Source organism: Aotus nancymaae, unplaced genomic scaffold (genome assembly GCF_030222135.1).
Source record: "Aotus nancymaae isolate 86718 unplaced genomic scaffold, 86718_ANA_hifiasm-v0.15.2.pri h1tg000040l, whole genome shotgun sequence".
Taxonomy (NCBI): Eukaryota; Metazoa; Chordata; class Mammalia; order Primates; family Aotidae; genus Aotus; species Aotus nancymaae.
Window position 1 is genome coordinate 26,371,702 of NW_026988454.1, and position 20,501 is coordinate 26,392,202.

Genomic DNA, 20,501 nt, shown 5'->3' on the forward strand with positions numbered 1-20,501 from the left:
TCCAACTATAGAATAATCCTTTAAAATGTGAATGGGTGGAATACATCAATTAAAAGACAGAAAACAATGGAGAAAGTGACCAAAAGCAAAAGCAACTTTTTGAAAAAAGATCAGTAAAATTGATAAAGCTCTAGCCAAGCTATCCAAGAATAAAACAGAAAATCATAAACTGCACCATCAGAAATGAAAAGGCAGAGTTTAAGACTAATGATCCCCAGGATATTAAAGAAATAATAAAGGAATACTATGCATGATTATATGCCCACAAGCTTTGTAATGTAGATGAAAGGAATACAGTCATTGGAAGACAAAAGCTACCAAGACTCACAGAAGAAATACATTATCTGAATAGATGTTTTATTAATTTAAAAATTTGAATCAATTAATAAAACCTACCAAAAAAACACCATGCCAAGATGATTTTATTATAAATTCTATCAAACATTTAAGGACATACTTATGATATTTTCCGGAACATAGATGCAGAAGGAACACTTCTTAAATCACTGTGTGAGACCGGAATTACCCTAATATTAAACCAGATAAAGATAGTATGTGAAAGAAAAACTACATAAACATTAATGCAAAAATCCTTATAAAAAATCAGCAAATCAAATTTAACAATGTATAAAATGATTATTCACCACGACCAAGTGAGATTTCAGGCTGGTTCACCATTTGAAATTTAGTTAATGTAATTAAACAGGAAGAAATATCATATGGTCATATTATTGCATATAGGAAAACTATTCGATAAAACCTAACATGCACTCAAAATAAAAACTCTTGGCATGCTAGGAATAGAGAGGAGCTTTCTCAATTTGATAAAGAACATCTGTAAAATACCTAGATCTAATATGCTTAATAGGAACAAACTGTAGATTTTCCCTTAAGACCAGGTACAAGGCAAATATATTCCCACTTATCAAACTTCTATTCAACATCGTATCGGAGTTCTGGCCAATGGGGTAAGATAAGGAGATAACAAGTATATATATGGGGAAGGAAGAAGCAAAATTGTCTCATACATACATGAAATAATTGTCTATGTGGAAAATTTCAAAGAACCAACAATAACAAACTCTTAGAACTGAAGGAGAATTATAGCAAAGTTGTAGGAAACAAACTTAATATAAAAGTCCAATGCTTTACAATAGACCAGCAACAAACAACTGACATTTAAAATTAAGACAAAATACTGTTTATAATAGCACCAATAATTGAAATACTTATTTATAAATCTAATAAAACATGTACAGTTCTTTATGTGGAAAATTACAAATCTTGAATTTTTAAAAAAATCATTAAATCTAAATAAATGAAGATATGCTCCATGCTCATGGATTGAAAGACTCAATGTTTTTAGGATGTCAGTTCTTCTGTACTTGATCTATGTATTCAGTATAGTCCCATTCAAAAATACAAGCTCATATTTTGTAGATATCAACAACTTGATTCTAAATCTATATTGAAAGGCAAAACACTCAGAATAACAAACACAATAATAAGAGAAAGAAGTTGGAGAATGCACACTAGCCAGCCTCAAGACAACTTACCAGGCTAAAAATGAACGAAGCATAGTACGAGTTAAAGAATATAAAAATAGATAAATGAAATGAAAAAAAAAAAGAAAGCTCAGTCAGTAATAGACCCACTAAAATGTAGTCAAATGGTTTTTGACAAAGAAGCAAAGGCAAGTCAATGGAGAAAGGATAGTTTTTTTCAGTGAATAGTAGCCTAACATTCAGACACCCATATGCAAAAATAAAAGTAAACACATTCCACTTTTTTCACTATACACATTTTGCTAGACACATTTTATGAAAATTCACTCAAAATGAATGTGTCCTAAATCTAATATTCTACACTATAATTTTATTGTAATAAATCATCAGATAAATTCATATGACCTTAGTTTGGTAATGAATTTTTAGACACAATGTGAGCACTATCCATGATACAAATAGACTTTCTACCATTTAAAATCTTCTATTCTTTACATTCTGTTTAGAATGGTTAAAATAAAATTTTAAACATTGTCAATACCAAATGCTGGTGACAATGGAGAGCAAGATTTTTCATTAATTGCTGGTAGGAATGCACAATAGTACATCCCCTTAGAAAGGCATCTTTCTACAGAGCTAAGCATAGACTTACCATATGAACCACTAATTGCACACTTAGGTAGTTACCCACAGATATGAAAACATATGCTTACACAAAAATTACAAGTGAATTTTTATAATAGATTTGTACCTAATCTCCAAAAACTGGAAGCCTCTAAGATGTCCTTCAATGGGATAATGGATAAACAAATTGTAATATTCATGCAAGTAAATATTATTTATTCATAATAATAAGTGAGCTATAAAATCATGAAAAGACATTAATAGAACAAAAATACTAATTTTAAAGTGAATCTAGAGGCAATATACTGCATGACTTTACTTGTATGATATTCTGAAAAAGGCAAAATTATAGAGGCAGTAAAATTAGTGGTTGTAAGGTCCAGATGCAGTGGCTCATGCCTTTAATCCTAGCACTTTGGGAGGACGAGGCAGTGGATCACCTGAGGTCAGGAGTTTGAGACCAGTCTGGTCAAAGTGGCAAAACCCCGTCTCTACTTAGAATACAAAAATTAGCCTTCCATGTTGGCGCATGCCTATAATCTCAGCTACTCAGGAGTCTGAGGCAGGAGAATCTCTTGAACCAGGGTGGTGCAGGTTGCAGTAAGACGAGATCACCCCATTGCACTCCAGCCTGGGCAAAAAGAGCAAAATTCCCTCTCAAAAAAAAATAAATAAATAAATAAATAATCGGTGGTTGTAAGCAATTCACAGGAGGAAGTGAAGGCTGAATAGGTGAAATATGGGGGAATTTTAGGGCAGTAAAATTACATTCCTGTATTGCTTAGCCATGGGGATACGTTCTGAGAAACAGGTCACCAGGCGATTTGATCATTGTATGAACATTACACTGTCCTTACATAAACCTAGACAGTATAGTCTACTACACAGCTATTCTGTATGGTATAGCTTATTGCTTATAGGATAAAAACCTATATGAAATGTTACTGTACTGAATACTGTAGGCAACTGTTACATGATGGTCAGTACTTGTGTACCTAAACGTGTCTAAACATAGAAAAGGTACAATAAAAATACAGTGTTATAATCTTATGGGAACACTGTTGTATATGCAGTCCATTGTTGATCAAACCACTATTATGGGGTGCATAACTATGTTCTGTTTAACATTATCATGGTGGATATATGACATTATCCATTCAAATTCTAAATAGTTGTAACATTTATTTTTTATTGATATATAATAGATGTACACATTTTAGGAATATGTGATAATTTAATACACTTATATAATTTGTACAAATCAATTCAGTTCAATTAGGAGACCTATCACTTTAAATATTTGTATTTTTATGCTAAAACATTTAAACTATTCTCTTCTAGCTATTTAAAAATATAAAATAGATTATTATAAACAATTGTCACTTTGATCTATTAAACATGATGTCTTATTTCTTATATCAAACTGTACCCATTAATAAACTTTTCTTAATCTCTCCCCTGTCCCCCTACCACCACTTCTCAGCTTCTGATAACAACAGTTTTTCTCTCTGTCTTCATGAAATGCACTTTTACAGCTCCAGCATATGAGTGAGAACATATGATATTTGGCTTTCTGTGCTTAGCTGATTTCATTTACTTAGTAGCCTCCAGCTCCAATTGTATTACTACAAATGACAGGATTTTATTCTTTTCTTATGGCTGAATAACATTTCATTTTTTTATATATACCACATTTTCATTATTCCTCCATTGATGGACACTTAGCTTGATTTCATATTTTGGCTACTATAAATGGTGCTGCAAAAAATATAAGCATACAGATATACCTTTAACATATTGATTCATTTTCTTTTTAAGATATACCAGCCATGGAATTGCTGGATCATATGGTAGTTCCATTTTTAGTTTTCTAAGAAACCTATATAGATTTTTTTGTAATGACTGTGCTAATTAATATTCCTGCTAACACTGTATGGGGGTTCCACTTTCTCCGCATCCTTGTCATGACCTGTTATTCCATGTCATTTTTGATAAAAGCCATTTGATTTACATTTCTTTGATGATTAGTGATGTTGAGTATTTTTTCACTTACTAGCTGATAATTTGTCTGACTTCTTTTGAGAAATGTCTATTCAGATTTTTTGCCCATTTTTTAATGGACTCGTGTGTATTTGCTATTGAGTTGTTTGAGCTCTTTATATATTCTAGTTATTAATTCCTTGTCAAATGTGTAGTTCACAAATATTCCTTCCCATTCTATGTGTTGTCTCAGCATTTTGTTGATGGTTTCCTTTGCTGTGCAGAGGCATTTTAGCTTGATATGATCTCATTGGTTGTTTTTGCTTTGGTTATCTTACACAAAAATTATTTACTCAGACTAATGTCCTGAAGAAGTTATCCTATGTTTTATCTTAGTAGTTAGTTTTATCATTTTGGGTCTTAAACTTGGGTCTGATCCTTTTTGAGTTGATTTTTGTATTTGGTGAAAGATGAGTCTAGTTTTATTCTTCTGCATATGAACATCAGTAGAATAAAACTAATTATTTATCAAAAAGACTGTCCTTTCTTTAATGAGTGTTCTTGTTATATTTGTCAAAAATAATTTGGCTGTATGATGTGGATTAATCTAGGTCTTCTATTCTGCTCCACTGGACTATGTGTCAGTTTTTATGGCCATAATATGCTGTTTTGGTAACTACAACTTTGTAGTTGTGTGGTGGTATGATTCCTCCACTTTTGTTCTTTTTGTACAACATTGCTTTGTCTATTTGGGTTTCTTTGTGGTTTTAAACAAATGTTAGGATTTTTATTCTATGTATATGAAAGATATCACTGGAATTTTGATAAGAATTTTAATGAATCTGTAGATTGCACTGGGTAGTATTGTCATTTTATTAGTATTAATTATTTCAATTAATGAGCATGGGATGTCTTCCTATTTGTTTACATTATCTTCCTTTTCTTCCATCAGTATTTGCAGTTTTCCTTGTAGAGGTCTTTTACCTCCTTGGTTAAATTTTTTTATTGGGCTTTCCTTGTTGCTATTTTAGCAACCAAAAGGGAATTTCCTTCTTGATTTTTTTCCAGCTACTTCATTGCTTGTGTATACAAATGTTAGTAATTTTTGTGTATTAATTTTATATCCTGCAACTTTACTGAATTTCTTTACCAGTTCTAAGAGTTTTTTGGTAAAGTATTCTGATTTTTCTATATATAAGACTATGCTATCTGCAAACAGGGACAAATTGACTCTCTCCTTACCCAATCTGGATGCCCTTTGTTGTTTTATCTTGACTAACTACTCTGGCTAGACTAGTTAGTACTGTGTTTTAAAAAAAAAAAAAGGTAGTGAAAGTGGGCATGCTTGTCTTGGTCTAGATCTTAGAGGAAAGCCTTTCAATTTTTCCACATTCAGTATGATGTTAGCAGTGGGTTTTTCATGTATGGCCTTTATTACTTTTTAGTCTGTTTCTTCTATATCCACATTTTTGAGGGTTTTTAATGCAAAGCAATTTGAATTTTATCAAATGCTTTTCAGCAACTATTGAAAAGATCATTCGGTTTCTGTCTTCCGTTCTGTTAATGTGATATATTGTATGTTGAATCATCCTTGAAACCCAGGAATTAATCCCACCTGATCATGAAGAATGATCTTAATGTGTTATGAATCTGGTTTGCTAGTATTTTGTTGAAGATTTCTGTATCTATGTTCATCAAAAATATTGGCCTATGGCTTTTATTGTTACTGTTGTGTTCTTGTTTGGTTTTGGTATAAAGATAATGCTGGCCTTATAGAATGAGTTTGAGTATCCTCCCTCCTTTTCAATTTTTCTGAAGAGTTTGAATAGAATTGGTATTATTTCTTTAAGTGTCTGGTAGTATTCATCCTTGAAGCCAGCAGGTTCTGAGCTTTCCTTTGATGAGATAATTTTTATTAAGCCTTTAATCTCTTCACTCATTATTGTTTTGTTCGGATTTTCTGTTTCTTCATGTTTCACTCTTGATAGGGTGTATGTGTCCAGGAATTTATACATTTCTCCTAGGTTTTCCAATTTGTTGCTATATTGTTGTTCACCATAGTCTCCAATGATTTTTTGTATTTCTGTGGTCCCAGTTATTATGTCTCCTTTTTTTATTTCTGATTTAGTTTATCTGGGTCTTCTCTTTTTCTTTATTAATCTATCTAGAGGTTTGTCTTTTGTTTATCTTTTTAAAAGAACCAACTTTTCATTTCATTGATCTTCTCTATTTTTTTCTCAATTTCATTTATTTCTACTCTAATCTTTATTTTTCTTTTCCTTTGACTAACTTTAGGTTTGGTTTATTCTCGCTTTTCTAACTTTGAAGTGCATTGTTAGGTTTATTTGAAGTTTTCCTACTATCTTGTCATAGGCATTTAGTGCTTTAAACTTCCCTCATAGTACCACTTGTAATATATATCATTGATTTTGGTATGTTGCATTTCAGTTTTAATTTTCCTTCTTAATTAATTAATTTATTTATTATACTTTAAATTCTGGGGTACATGTACAGAACATGCAGGTTTGTTACATAGGTATCACGTGTCATGGAAACTTTATCTTTGCTCTTATGAGTAGACTGCACACCACAATTACAGCATCACAGTATTCTAGTTTTCTTCATGTATTTATTTTGCCAGTGGATTTTAGACCTTCAAATATGTTATTTTTTCATGGTAGTGCTTTTATTTATTTCAGATTGAGGGACTCCCTTTAGCATTTCTTATATGATGGGTCTGGTTGTGAATTCTCTTAGCTTTTGCTTATCTGGGAAAGAGGTTATCTCTCCTTTATATTTGAAGGAGGTCTTTGCTGGGATTATGATTTCAACATATAAATTTGTGGGAAACAAAATATTCTGTCCATTAACAGTCCTTGTCTAAGGAATGTTCCTATCATCCTACATTTGGTCTATTTAGAATGGCTTATCATAAACAAACTTGAAAATAGTAGATCTATAGGAAATGAAAAAATATCACATACGCTTGTGACTATTTAAGTATAAAATATTTATCCCTGGTTTGAACTGTTAAAGTTAACTTTTGATTTTGTTTGTTTTGATTTGTTTCACTTTGCATCCAGACTTAGCTGTGCCAATGATTGATTTTATGTGTAAAATTGGCTGAGTTATAGTGGACAGGTGTCTGTTCAAGCATCAGTCTAGACATTGCTGTAAAGATGTTTTTTCAATGTGATTTACATTTATAACCAGTAAATTTTGAGTAAAGCAGATTTAGTGCCCTAATATAGGTGGGCTTTATCTAAATCAGTTGAAGGCCTTAAGAGCAAAGATAAAGTTTCCATGATAAGAAGAAAAACTGCCTCATGACTGAAACATATAAACTGTCTAAATTGCCTTACAGATTTGAGACACAAGTTTGCAACATCAGCTCTTACCTTGAATTTCCAGCCTGCCAGCCCACCTTACAAATTTAAAACTTTCTAGCCCCCATAATTGCTTGAGGAAATTTCTTAAAAATCTCTCTTTCTATTTATCTGGTTATGTCTCTTTGGAGAATCCTAATTCTTCTCCCACGGACTCCCTACTATAATATAAGCTAATCACATAAACATTTCAATGATGTTCCTCCATAATTTAAATCAAGTTGCTTAAATTACACGAAAGACTTATTTTCATCACATTGCTACCTATTTCTTGATATTTACCTCTGATGATCCCAGCCTTCATGTTATTCTCTACCATTACTGATCTATGTGTGGTTCCCTAAATAAATCAGGTCATTTTATCTTTTCTCTCAATAAGGAATTAATTGATATTTATTGCTATTATTTACTTGACAGTTTGTTTACCACAGAATAGCAAGAAAAGTGAGAAATCATTTCTAAAGACTCTTAAGACTATTAAGAGTATTATATTTCCGGAAATGTTTATGGACTACAGAGCCAGAAAAGCCCCTATTATAAAAAACTAAAATGCTTCAAAAAATGCAGCTTTTTAAAATCACCTCATTCAGAAGGGAGTACTCAACATCTCCAAGGCTTGAGAAACAGAAAAACAAACAATTCAGAGTTGTTAGTAAATGCTAAGTATGGTTTGCCTTCCTTAAGGACACTGGCCAATTATGGTACCTACGGAATGTGGAAATGGAGGGTTATACAATGAAGCAGAAGGCCTTGGGCAATTTCGAGAAAGAAGTTGTAATTGAGGTCTTCATATAAATCCAGAACATGTGAATAAAGACATATTTAGATAAGGGCTGTATTGAAGAAAAAAGTATCATTAGAAATGGGAGATGAGAAAAAAGCCTTTCTTGGCTTTAGTCTGAGTGCTAATTCTTTTTTAAGTTATTTCTCAATTACATGTAAATACTTTTATTTGTGTTAGTTTCCCATTGGCATTGGAGCCCTTAAAATAAGAAAATAACCTAAGAAAATTGTTTCTCTTACAAATGTTCCAGGACACCTAATGGAAACAAATGTAAAAACATCTCTAGAGGGATGGAATCCAGGGCTCACTATATTTGCAAAGATGAAACAATGAGAAATGTATAGTCTCAACATTAAGAAAACATTAACCAGAGTGTACAAGTGCTTGTAGCAGAATTATTGATGACAAAATGTCAGATGACCATCTCAGATAAATATTATGTAAAAGCACATTTACTATGAAAAAAATATATAAGATGGAATTAAAAATTTTCAATGAAAATACAGCAAATAGCAGGAAAATGTAAAAATAACCTTAAAAATTAAAAAATGGCAAAAACGGAGAAGCCATTTAAATTGAAATTTCAATGGATACTTTAAACAGAAAAACAAACAAGCAAAATATAGATAGTTGTAAAACAAGAGACGGGGTAAGAGACATTGGAAAAAGAGTAAGATATGCTCTGTATAAAGGGAGTTACAAAGAACATAGATACTTAAAATGTAAGCTATTTTTATACAGATATTAGGGTCCTTGCTAGAACTATTGGAAGATATGCACCTCAGGTTTTAGATTCTTACAAAATCTTTAGATATGTTGTAGTAAAACGACAAAATGTAATACAGTTGTCCCCTGGTTGTCACAGGCGGGAGACTGTTCTAGGACGCTTGTGTATACCAAAATCCACCACAAGCAAGTCCGGCACTCGACACTGCCTAATGTGTATATGCAAAAAGTTGTCCCTCTATATCTGTGGGCTTCACATCCTGGGAATATAAAAGAGCTGATATAAGTGCATAAGTGGACCCACAATGTTCAAGCCCATTTTGTCCAAAGTCAATTGTATTTATAAAATTGGGAAAAATAAAAAGATTGCCAACAAAGAAACAATTAGATTGACAGCAGATTTGTCCATAGCAAAAAAGAAGGCATAGAAATAATACATTCAAAGAACTGAAAGTTAAATTAGTGTTCAATGATAAAGGCAAAATAAATGCACCTATAGACAAATAAAAATTTGCAAAATCACTTTGGAAAACTGGTAATATATATAACCAATCAAAACATAAGCAAATGCAAAGGTGCAGCAATTCCATTCCTACTCAACAGAAGTGTTTATACACATAATCTCAAAAGATATGTGTAAGAAAGTTCGTAACAGTTTTACTTTTATAGTGAACATTAGTTACAAATTGTTTTGAAATTAATAAATTGTGAAATATTATTTTATAATATTTTATAGAAATAGCTAACTCTTTCTATAATCCACAATGTGAATTAATCTCAAATACACTAACAAATGAAAGAGGTCAGACACAAAAAAATACATAAACAATGTGAATTTGAAAGCATAAACAATTATTAATATTTATCTTTAAGGAAAAGAGAAATAATTGCTAGAAGTGGAGACAACATGATACCCTGGGGTCTGGCAGTATTCAATTTCTTAATTTAGGTAGTGATTATACAATTCGCACTCTGTGAAAAGTCATCAAGTTACTCATTTAGGATCTGTGCCCATTTCTGTAAAATATAATTAATTTCAAAAGTTTTATTTAAAAAACTGTAGAAGGATAAAAAACTGCATTCCAACAACAAGAAAGTATTTACAAAGTACCCAGCCTCACTGATAGGAGGAGAAATATATTTTATTCAATACCAAACAATGTTATGTGTCATTAAAGATTAATGGAAAAGATACGAGTGTGGTGAAATGTATTTTTCAGTGACAGTTATTGAGTACTCAGGGACTCTCCTAGGAGCAGGGGATGTAGTAGTGAATGCTCTGAGATCAGTCCCACTTCTTTTTGTACTTATCTGTCACTCAAGATTCGTTACTGAACCTATGTACCATTCATTGTAATTCTCTTAGAAAATTATCCAAGTGCTCTGTACTTGTTAACTCAGTTATCCATGTAGAACTCTTAGCCAGGTAATATTACACTCATTTTACAGATGAGGACATTGAGGCTCAAAAGATTGTGGGCTAGCTATTCCTGAAATTAACTAGTTAACAAGTATCAAAGACAAATTTTGCATCTAAATCTTAATTGCTCTGCAGATTCTAAATTACTGAATGCTTCCTCTATATCAGCTACACACTTAATAGTCTACATACCAGTATATTTTATTTTTCTATTTATGTTTCTATTTGTATGCCTATACATAATAGAGCTACACCTATAGAAGTACAATAAAAAATGAAGAAGATAATGACAACTAAAATATTTAAAATAATTATTTTTCCTAGCTACAGGAGAATATGATTAACAATGAGCACATAAAGGACTTCAAAGGAACTGATGCTGTGCTGTCTCTTAAGATGCATAACAAATACCCATCTGAAATTTTTTGTGATATATATGAATCCTTCATTTAAGAAATTACTTTTAAAATATTAATGTCAATTCAAGAATTTTAAAATAATAATTTAGAGGTAACACACAAATTTATAATCACCATAGGCAGCCAAAGATGCTATATTCCCAAAATGAGGCAATTAAAAAAAATGGAAAGTAAAAGATTAATTCAAAATATATTTAAAACATAGACTTGAAAAGTTTCAATGGCTTACTAAACACGGAACATGAAAAAACATAATGTTTAGCATTCTACAGCAAGACACTTGTTTGAGAAAATAGACAAACGCAATTGCTTTTTATTAGAGCAGTGGCTCATTACCTTCACTAGGCATCAGAATCACCTAAAGAACTTGTTAAAATACAAATGGATGGATCCTACTCTAGATTTTCTGATACATTTTTTTGGTTTTAGAATGGGGTCAAAAAGTTTCCATTTGTAAGTTTACACATGTTGCTGGTCCATAGACCACACTTTGGAAGACATATCTTTGTAGAGTGATGTACAGATTTAAAGATTGGTACATGATGTACAACCTTCCTCTTTATCTAGAAAATCCACATTTTCATTTTTATTATTTGTCCAGAAATCTCTACTGAAATCAAAAGAATTTTTCCTGAGAAGTAGGTCAAAAAGAACCTCCCAGTCTTTATTTGCTTTCTATCCTCCCTTTGAATATTCCCTGACTTGATTTAAAAAAACAAAACAAAACAAAAAAACCTCTTTTCTCATTTATTTGATGAATATAATGCTCTCTTAATTTATTTCTTGCCAGACATTTTAATTCTCTTCTCATTCCGTAGTCCTATGAATCCTTGCTTCTTTCCTAGAAGCCCTCTCTTTTTACTCTGCAGAAGTTTTTAGGAACTCTAATCTATTCTCATGGCTGCAATTAGATTTATACACAAATGTATTAATCTTGTCAATGGTATTGAGACATCTCATATCCAGTTTCAAATTTCCAAGGGAGAGATGCTGAAAACCCTGTCTAATGAATCTATCTGCATGTGTTCCTTCTATTACCCTGTCCTACAGAACAAAGTTGCTATATTTGCCTTCACAAAATTCAAAATAATATTTAAATTTTATTCTAAAATTTAAACATAAAATTTAAAAATTGAATCTAAGTATTAAAAATAATTCTAAATAATATTAAACTAACAGAGAAATATAAATATTTTATTAATGTATTCCTCATTTTCAAACTTTGAATTTCCTTGAGGTAGGAATCACGATCTTTTGATTAAACAAAAGTTACAAGAAACGTGAGTAAGAACACATATTTAGACATAGGAGACTTAAACCAGAAAACACTAAAGATAAAATATTTTATTTCATTATTTTTAATAAAAATTTATTTTCTCAACATCTGTTTGTGGAAAATAATATATGTCAAGATTAAAAAGAGTAAGAACATTTTTTTCTTCACAGAAATAAAAATTGACACCAGAATGACTAAAGCAAGTGTAGAGGATAATGGAACAAGATACACAAAATGCTGAGAAAAATAATACTCTCAGCTAAGAAATGTAATCTCAACTAAATATCATTTACAATGCAGAACAAATTATAGACATTTTTCTGACAAAAATATTTTCACTAAAAATAGTTCTCAGATGTACATCAGAAAGAAGAAAAATGATCATAGTGAAAGAATCTGAGATATAAAATTACTTTTTTAAATGGTAAATTTGTGGATATCTATAAGCAAAACTGATTTTATAATAGTAAAGAAATAATGTTTGTATTACGGAATTATTTTAATGAACAACACACTAAATTTGACATTCTGCTTCAAATAATTCTAAAGAATTTGGTTGGGGGAAGGGGAAGAATGTCTATAAACACTTAAATAGAAATAAGGTAATTTTAAATGTAATCATGAAGTTAATAGATATCAATCTCATAACTAGGAGAAAGATAAAAGAGGAAACCATTAAAAAATCTGAATTAATCCAACAGAAAGAAATAAACATGAAGCATGAAGAGGGAAAGTGAAAGAAATGTGGGAGAAATAAAATGTGAAAACAGAATAAAAGTAATCCACATATATTCACCAACATGCCTTTAATACAAAATCTTTGTTTGAGTCCAAAGTAGAAAGATAAGTTGAGAAATTCATTATAATAGTGGGTGTTTATGTTATTTCTCATGGTTAGTCAAGTACCAAGCAGACCAATATCAACATATCCAAAAGATAGACAAAGTTTTTCTCTCTCCCTCTCTCTCTTTCAAACACAAACACACATGACCTTACATATTGCTTTTGGTATCATGGTACACTCTAGAATATTGGTCACATTCTAAGCCATAAAGCAAGGCATATTTTAACAACTTGGTAGAATATAATATATATTACATTTAAAGGCCATGACAGTGTTAAATATATTGAATAGAAAACAATTAAAAGAGCTTATACATTTTAAATGTTAATAAAACACACATGTAAATAATTTGTCAATTCATAATTGGTTTGAATATAAAAGTACACTTAGAATGGAGTGATAACATACTGTATACCAAAATGCATGTTAATGCAGCTACAGAATTATTTACAGATAAATAGATATATAGTGTTGAATACCTTCATTAAAAAGAAACACAGTTTAAACATGAATGAGCTGGTATCTAATTTAAAGAGTTGGCATACTGAAAAAGAAAGGAAGTAAGGAAGAAAAGGAAGGGAGGAAGGAAGGGAAGGAAGGAGGGAGGAAGGAAGGAAGGGAGGTTGGGAGGGAGGGAAGGAGAGATAATTCATTCACACAATATAGAAGGATAAAAATAAGAGCACAAATAAGTGAAACAAAATTATCATTTACAAATTGATGATACTCCCTATTTAATAGATGGTGTTGGAAAAACTGACTAGCCATATACAGAAAGCTGAAACTGGATCCTTTCCTTACACCTTAAAAAAAAAAAATCAACTCCAAATGGACTAAAGATTTAAACATAAGGCCTAACACCATAAAAACCCTAAAAGAAAACCTAGGAAATACCATTCAGGACATAGGTATGAGCAAGGACTTCATGACTAAAACACCAAAAGCAATGGCAACAAAAGCCAAAAGAGACAAATGGGATCTAATTAACCTTAAGAGCTTCTGCACAGCAAAAGAAACTATCATTAGAGTGAACTCAAAACCAACAGAGGGGAAACAATTTTTGCAGACTACTCATCTGACAAATTGCTAGTATCCAGAATCTACAAATAACTTAAACAAATTTAAAAGAAAAAACAACCCCATCAAAAAGTGGGTGAAGGATATGAACAGACACTTTTCAAAAGAAGACATTTATGCAACCAACAAACATATGAAAAAGGCTCATCACTGGTCATTGGAGAAATGCAAATCAAATCCAATTTGAGATACCATCGCACACCAGTTAGAATGGCAATCATTAAAAAATCAGGAGACAAAAGAGGCTGGAAAGGATGTGGAGAAATAGAAATGCTATCACACTATTGGTGAAAGTGTAAATGAGTTCAACCATCGTGGAAGACAGTGTGGCAATTCCAGAAGGATCTAGAAATAGAAATGCCATTTGACTCAGAAATCCCATTACTGGCTATATATCCAAAGGAATATTAATCATTCTATTATGAAGACATATGCACATGTATGTTTATTGTGGCACTGTTAACAATAGCAAAGACTTGGAACCAACCCAATTGCCCATCAATGATAGATTGGATAAAGATAATGTGGCACATATACATCATGGAATACTATGCAGCCATAAAAAGGATGAGTTCATGTCCTTTGCAGGGACCTGGATGAAGCTGAAAACCATCATTCTCAGCAAACTGACAGAAGAACAGAAAACCAAACACCACATGTTCTCACTCATAAGTGGGTGTTGAACAATGGGAACACATGGACACAGGGAGGGGAATATCATACACCGTGATCTGTCATGGTGAGGGGACTGGGGGAGGGATAGCAGGGCATGGGGGGGATAGGGGATGGACAGCATTAGGAGAAATACCTAATGTAGATGATGGGGTGATAGATGCAGCAAACCACCATGGCACATGCAAACCTTTATAAAAAACCTGCACATTCTGCAAATGTATACCAGAACTTAAAGTATAATTTTAAAAATTGATGATGTTAAAATGCTATTCCTGGAAAGAATAATAACACTGAGTAACCTATTATTTATATGACTAGTTGAAAAAGTACAAGGCAGAAGATAAATACTGAAATACATTTTAAAAAAAATTTTGCTGTTAGATTTTCTCTTTTAATGACTGCTCTTTGGAAACCCATTTCCTTACAATCAGCTGCATCACTGAGGTCATTCTTTAACCTTTCTTATTACCGCAGTACTTAAAATGATCACCATCATTATATTATTTTTGTTTTATTTATTTATTTATTTATTTATTTTAATTATACTTTAAATTCTGGGGTACATGTGCAGATCATGCAGTGCAGGATTGTTACATAGATATACACACGCCATGGTGGTTTGCTGCATCCATCTCCGCATCATCTACATTAGGTATTTCTCCTAATGTTATCACTCCCCAGTACCCCCCACCCCCTGCTATCCCTCTCCGAGCCCCACCACCACCCAAGAGGCCCTGGTGTGTGATGTTCCCCTCCCTGTTTCCATGTGTTCTCATTGTTCAACAACCATTTATGAGTGAGAACATGTGGTGTTTGGTTTTCTGTTCTTCTGTCAGTTTGCTGAGAATGATGGTTTCCAGCTTCATCCATGTCCCTGCAAAGGACATGAACTCATCCTTTCTTATGGCTGCATAGTATTCCATTATATATATATATATATATATATATATATATATATATATATATATATATGTGTGTGTGTGTGTGTGCATGCCACATTTTCTTTATCCAGTCTATCATTGATGGGCATTTGAGTTGGTTCCAAGTCTTTGGTATTGTAAACAGTGCAGCAATGAACATACGTGTGCATGTATCTTCATAATAGAATGATTTATAATCCTTTGGGTATGTACACAGTAATGGGACTGTGGGTCAAATGGTATCTCTAGTTCTAGATCCTTGAGGAATCATCACACTCTCTTCCACAATGGTTGAACTAATTTACACTTCCACCAATAGTGTGAAAGCATTTCTATTTCTCCGCATCTCTCCAGCATCTGTTGTCTCCTGATTTTTTAATGATTGCCATTCTAATGGCATGAGATGGTATTTCAATGTGGTTTTGATTTGCATTTCTCTAATGACCAGTGATGGTGAGTTTTTTTCATGTTTGTTGGCTGCATAAATGTCTTCTTTTGAAAAGTGTCAGTTCGTTATCTTTCACCCACTTTTTGATGAGGTTGTTCTTTTTTTTTTTTTTCTTTTTTTTTTTTTTGAGACGGAGTTTCTCTTGTTACCCAGGCTGGAGTGCAATGGCGCGATCTTGGCTCACCACAACCTCCGCCTTCTGGGTTCAGGCAATTCTCCTGCCTCAGCCTCCTGAGTAGCTGGGATTACAGGCACACGCCACCGTGCCCAGCTAATTTTTTGTATTAGTAGAGACGGGGTTTCACCATGTTGACCAGGATGGTCTTGATCTCTTGACCTCGTGATCCACCCACCTTGGCCTCCCAAAGTGCTGGGATTACAGGGGTTGTTCTTTTCTTGTAAATTTGTTTCAGTTCTTTGTAGATTCTGGATACTAGCCATTTGTCAGATGGGTAGATCGCAAAAATTGTTTCCCATTCTGTTGGTTGCAAGTTCACACTAATGATAGTTTCTTTTGCTGTGCAGAAGCTCTTAAGTTTAATTAGATCCAATTTGTCTCTTTCGGCTTTTGTTGCCATTGCTTTTGGTGTTTTAGTCATAAAGTCTTTGCCTATGCTTATGTCCTGAATGGTATTGCCTAGCTTGTCTTCTAGGGTTTTTTTAGTGTTAGGTCTTATGTTTAAATCTTTAATCAATCTGGAGTTAATTTTTGTATAAGGCGTAAGGAAGGAGTCCAGTTTCAGCTTTCTGCATATGGCTAGCCAGTTTTCCCAACATCATTTGTTAAATAGGGAATGCTTTCCCTATTGCTTGTTTTTGTCAGGTTTGTCAAAGATCAGATGGTTGTAGATGTATGGTGTTACTTCCAAGGCCTCTGTTCTGTTCCATTGGTCTGCATCTCTGTTTTTGTACCAGTACCATGCTGTTTTGATTACTATAGCCTTGTAGTATTGTTTGAAGTCAGGTAGCGTGATGCCTCCAGCTTTGTTTTTGTTGCTTAGGATTGTGTTGGGTATGTAGGCTTTTTTTGGTTCCATATGAAGTTTAAGGTGGTTTTTTTCCAGTTCTTTGAAGGTCAGCGGTAGCTTGATGGGGATAGCATTGAATCTATTAATTACTTTGGGCAGTATGGCCATTTTCAGAATATTGATTTTTCCTAACCATAAGTATGGAATGTTTTTCCATCTGTTTGTGTCCTCTCTTATTTCCTTGTGCAATGGTTTGTAGTTCTCCTTGAGTAGGTCTTTCATGTCCCTTGTTAGTTGTATCCCTATGTTTTTTATTCTCTTTGTAGCAATTGTGAATGGGAGTTCACTCATGATTTGGCTCTCTGTTTGTCTGTTATTGGTGTATAGGAATGCTTGTGATTTTTGCACATTGATTTTGTATCCTGAGACTTTGCTGAATTTGCTTATCAGCTTAAGGAGATTTTGGGCTGAGATGATGGGGTCTTCTGAATATACAACATGTCATTTGCAAATAGAGACAATTTGACTTTCTCTTTTCCTAATTGAATGTCCTTTATTTCTTTTTCTTGCCTGATTACTCCAGCTAGAACTTCTAATACTATGTTGAACAGGAGTGATGAGAGAGGGCACCCTTGTCTTGTGCCAGTTTTCAAAGGAAATGCTTCCAGGTTTTGCCCATTCAGTATGATACTGGCTGTGGGTTGGTTATAACTAGCTTTTATTATTTTGAGATATGTTCCATCAATACCTAGTTTATTGAGAGTTTTTAGCATAAAGGGCTGTTGAATTTCGTTGAAGGCCTTCTCTGCATCTATTGAGATAATCACATCATTTTTGTCTTTGGTTCTGTTTATGTGATGAATTACGTTTATAGATTTGTGTATGTTGAAATAGCCTTGCATCCCAGGGATGAAGCTGACTTGATAGTGATGGATAAACTTTTTGATGTTCTGTTGGATTCGGTTTGCCAGTATTTTATTGAAGATTTTCACATCAATGTTCATCGGATATTGGTCTGAAATTTTCTTTTTTAGTTGTGTCTCTGCCAGGTTTTGGTATCAGGATGATGTTGGTCTCATAAAATGAGTTATGGTGGAATCCCTCTTTTTATATTGTTTGGAATCTTTTCAGAAGGAATGGTGCCAGCTCCTCTTTGTATCTCTGGTAGAATTCAGCTGTGAACCCATCTGGTTTGGACTTTTTTTTGTTGGTAGACTATTAATTGCTGACTCAACTTCAGACTTTGCTATTGGTCTATTCAGGAATTCAACTTCTTCCTGGTTTAACCTTGGGAGGGTGTAAGTGTCCAGGAATTTATCCATTTCTTTTAGATTTACTGGTTTATGAGGTCTTTGTAGTAATCTCTGATGGTAGTTTGTATTTCTGTGGAATCGGTGGTGATATCCCCTTTATCATTTTTTATTGCATCTATTCAATTCTTCTCTCTTTTTTATTAGTCTAGCTAGCATTCTATCTATTTTGTTGCTCTTCTCAAAAAACCAGCTCCTGGATTTATTGATTTTTTTGTCTTTGTCTCCTTCAGTTCTGCTCTGATCTTAATTATTTCTTGTCTTCTGCTAGCTTTTGAAATTGTTTGATCTTGCTCCTCTAGTTCTTTTAACATTAGGGTGTCCATTGAGATCTTTCCTCTCTTTTCATGTGGCCATTTAGTGCTAAAAATTTTCCTCTAGACATTGCTTTAAATGTGTCCCAGAGATTCTGGTAAGTTGTGTCTTCATTCTCATGGGTTTCAAAGAACATCATTATTTCTGCCTTCATTTCATTATTTATCCAGTAGTAGTCAGGAGCAGGTTGTTCAGTTTCCATGTAGTTGTATGGTTTTGAGTGAGTTTCTTAATCCTGAGTTCTAATTTTTTGCACTGTGATCTGAGACTGTTGTTATGATTTCCATTCTTTTGATTTGCTGAAGAGTGATTTACTTCCAATTATGTGGTCAATTTTAAAGTAAGTGCAATGTGATGCTGAGAAGAAAGTATATTCTGTGGATTTGAGGTGGAGAGTTCTGTAGATGTCTATTAGGTCCACTTGGTCCAGATCTGAGTTCAAGTCCTGGATATCCTTGTTAATTTTCTGTCTTGTTGATATGTCTGATATTGAGAGTGGAGCGTTTAAGTCACCCACTATTACTGTGTTGGAGTCTAAGTCTCTTTGTAGGTTGTTAAGAACTTGTTTTATGTGTCTGGGTGCTCCTGTATTGGGTGCATACATATTTAGGATAGTTAGGTTTTCTTGTTGCATTGATCCCTTTACCATTATGTAATGCCCTTCTTTGTCTCTTTTGATATTTGCTGGTTGAAAGTCTGTTTTATCAGAGACTAGTATTGCAATCCCTGCTTTTTTTTTTGCTCTCCATTTGCTTGGTAAATCTTCCTCCATCCCTTTATTTTGAGCCTATGTGTGTCTTTGCATATGAGATGAGTTTCCTGGATACAGCACACTAATGGGTCTTGACTTTTTATCCAATTTGCCAGTCTGTATCTTTTTTTTTTTTAATTTTTTTATTGCATTTTAGGTTTTGGGGTACATGTGAAGAACATGCAAGACTGTTGCATCGGTTCATATGTGGAAGTGTGATTTGCTGCCTTCCTCCCCTTCATCTATATGTGGCATTTCTTCCCATGCTATCTCTCCCCCACTCCCCATCCCCAACTGTCCCTCCCCTATTTTCCCCCAACAGACCCCAGTGTGTAGTGCTCCCCTCCCTGTGTCCATATGTTCCCATTGTTCAACACCCGCCTATGAGTGAGAACATGTGGTGTTTGGTTTTGTGTTCTTGTGTCAGTTTGCTGAGAATGATGGTTTCCAGGTTCATCCATGTCCCTACAAAGGATGGGAACTCATCGTTTTTGATGGCTGCATAATATTCCATGGTGTATGTGTGCCACATTTTCCCTCTCCAGTCTGTCATTGATGGGCATTTGGGTTGGTTCCAGGTCTTTGCTATTGTAAACTGTGCTGCTATGAACATTCATGTGCATGTGTCCATATAGTAGAACAATTTATAATCCTTTGGATATATACCCAGTAAAGGGATTGCTGGGTCAAATGGAATTTCTATTTCTAGGTCCTTGAGGAATTGCCACACTGTCTTCCACAATGGTTGAACTAATTTACACTCCCATCAACAGTGTAAGAGTGTTCCTATTTCTCCACATCCTCTCCAGCATCTGTTGTTGACAGATTTTTTAATGATCGCCATTCTAACTGGCATGAGATGGTATCTCAATGTAGTTTTGATTTGCATTTCTCTAATGACCAGTGATGATGAGCATTTTTTCATATGTTTGTTGGCCTCATGTATGTCTCCTTTTGTAAAGTAACTGTTCATATCCATCGCCCACTTTTAAATGGACTTGTTTGTTTTTTTCTTGTAAATCTGTTCTAGTTCTTTGTAAATTCTGAATATCAGCCCTTTTTCAGATGGGTAA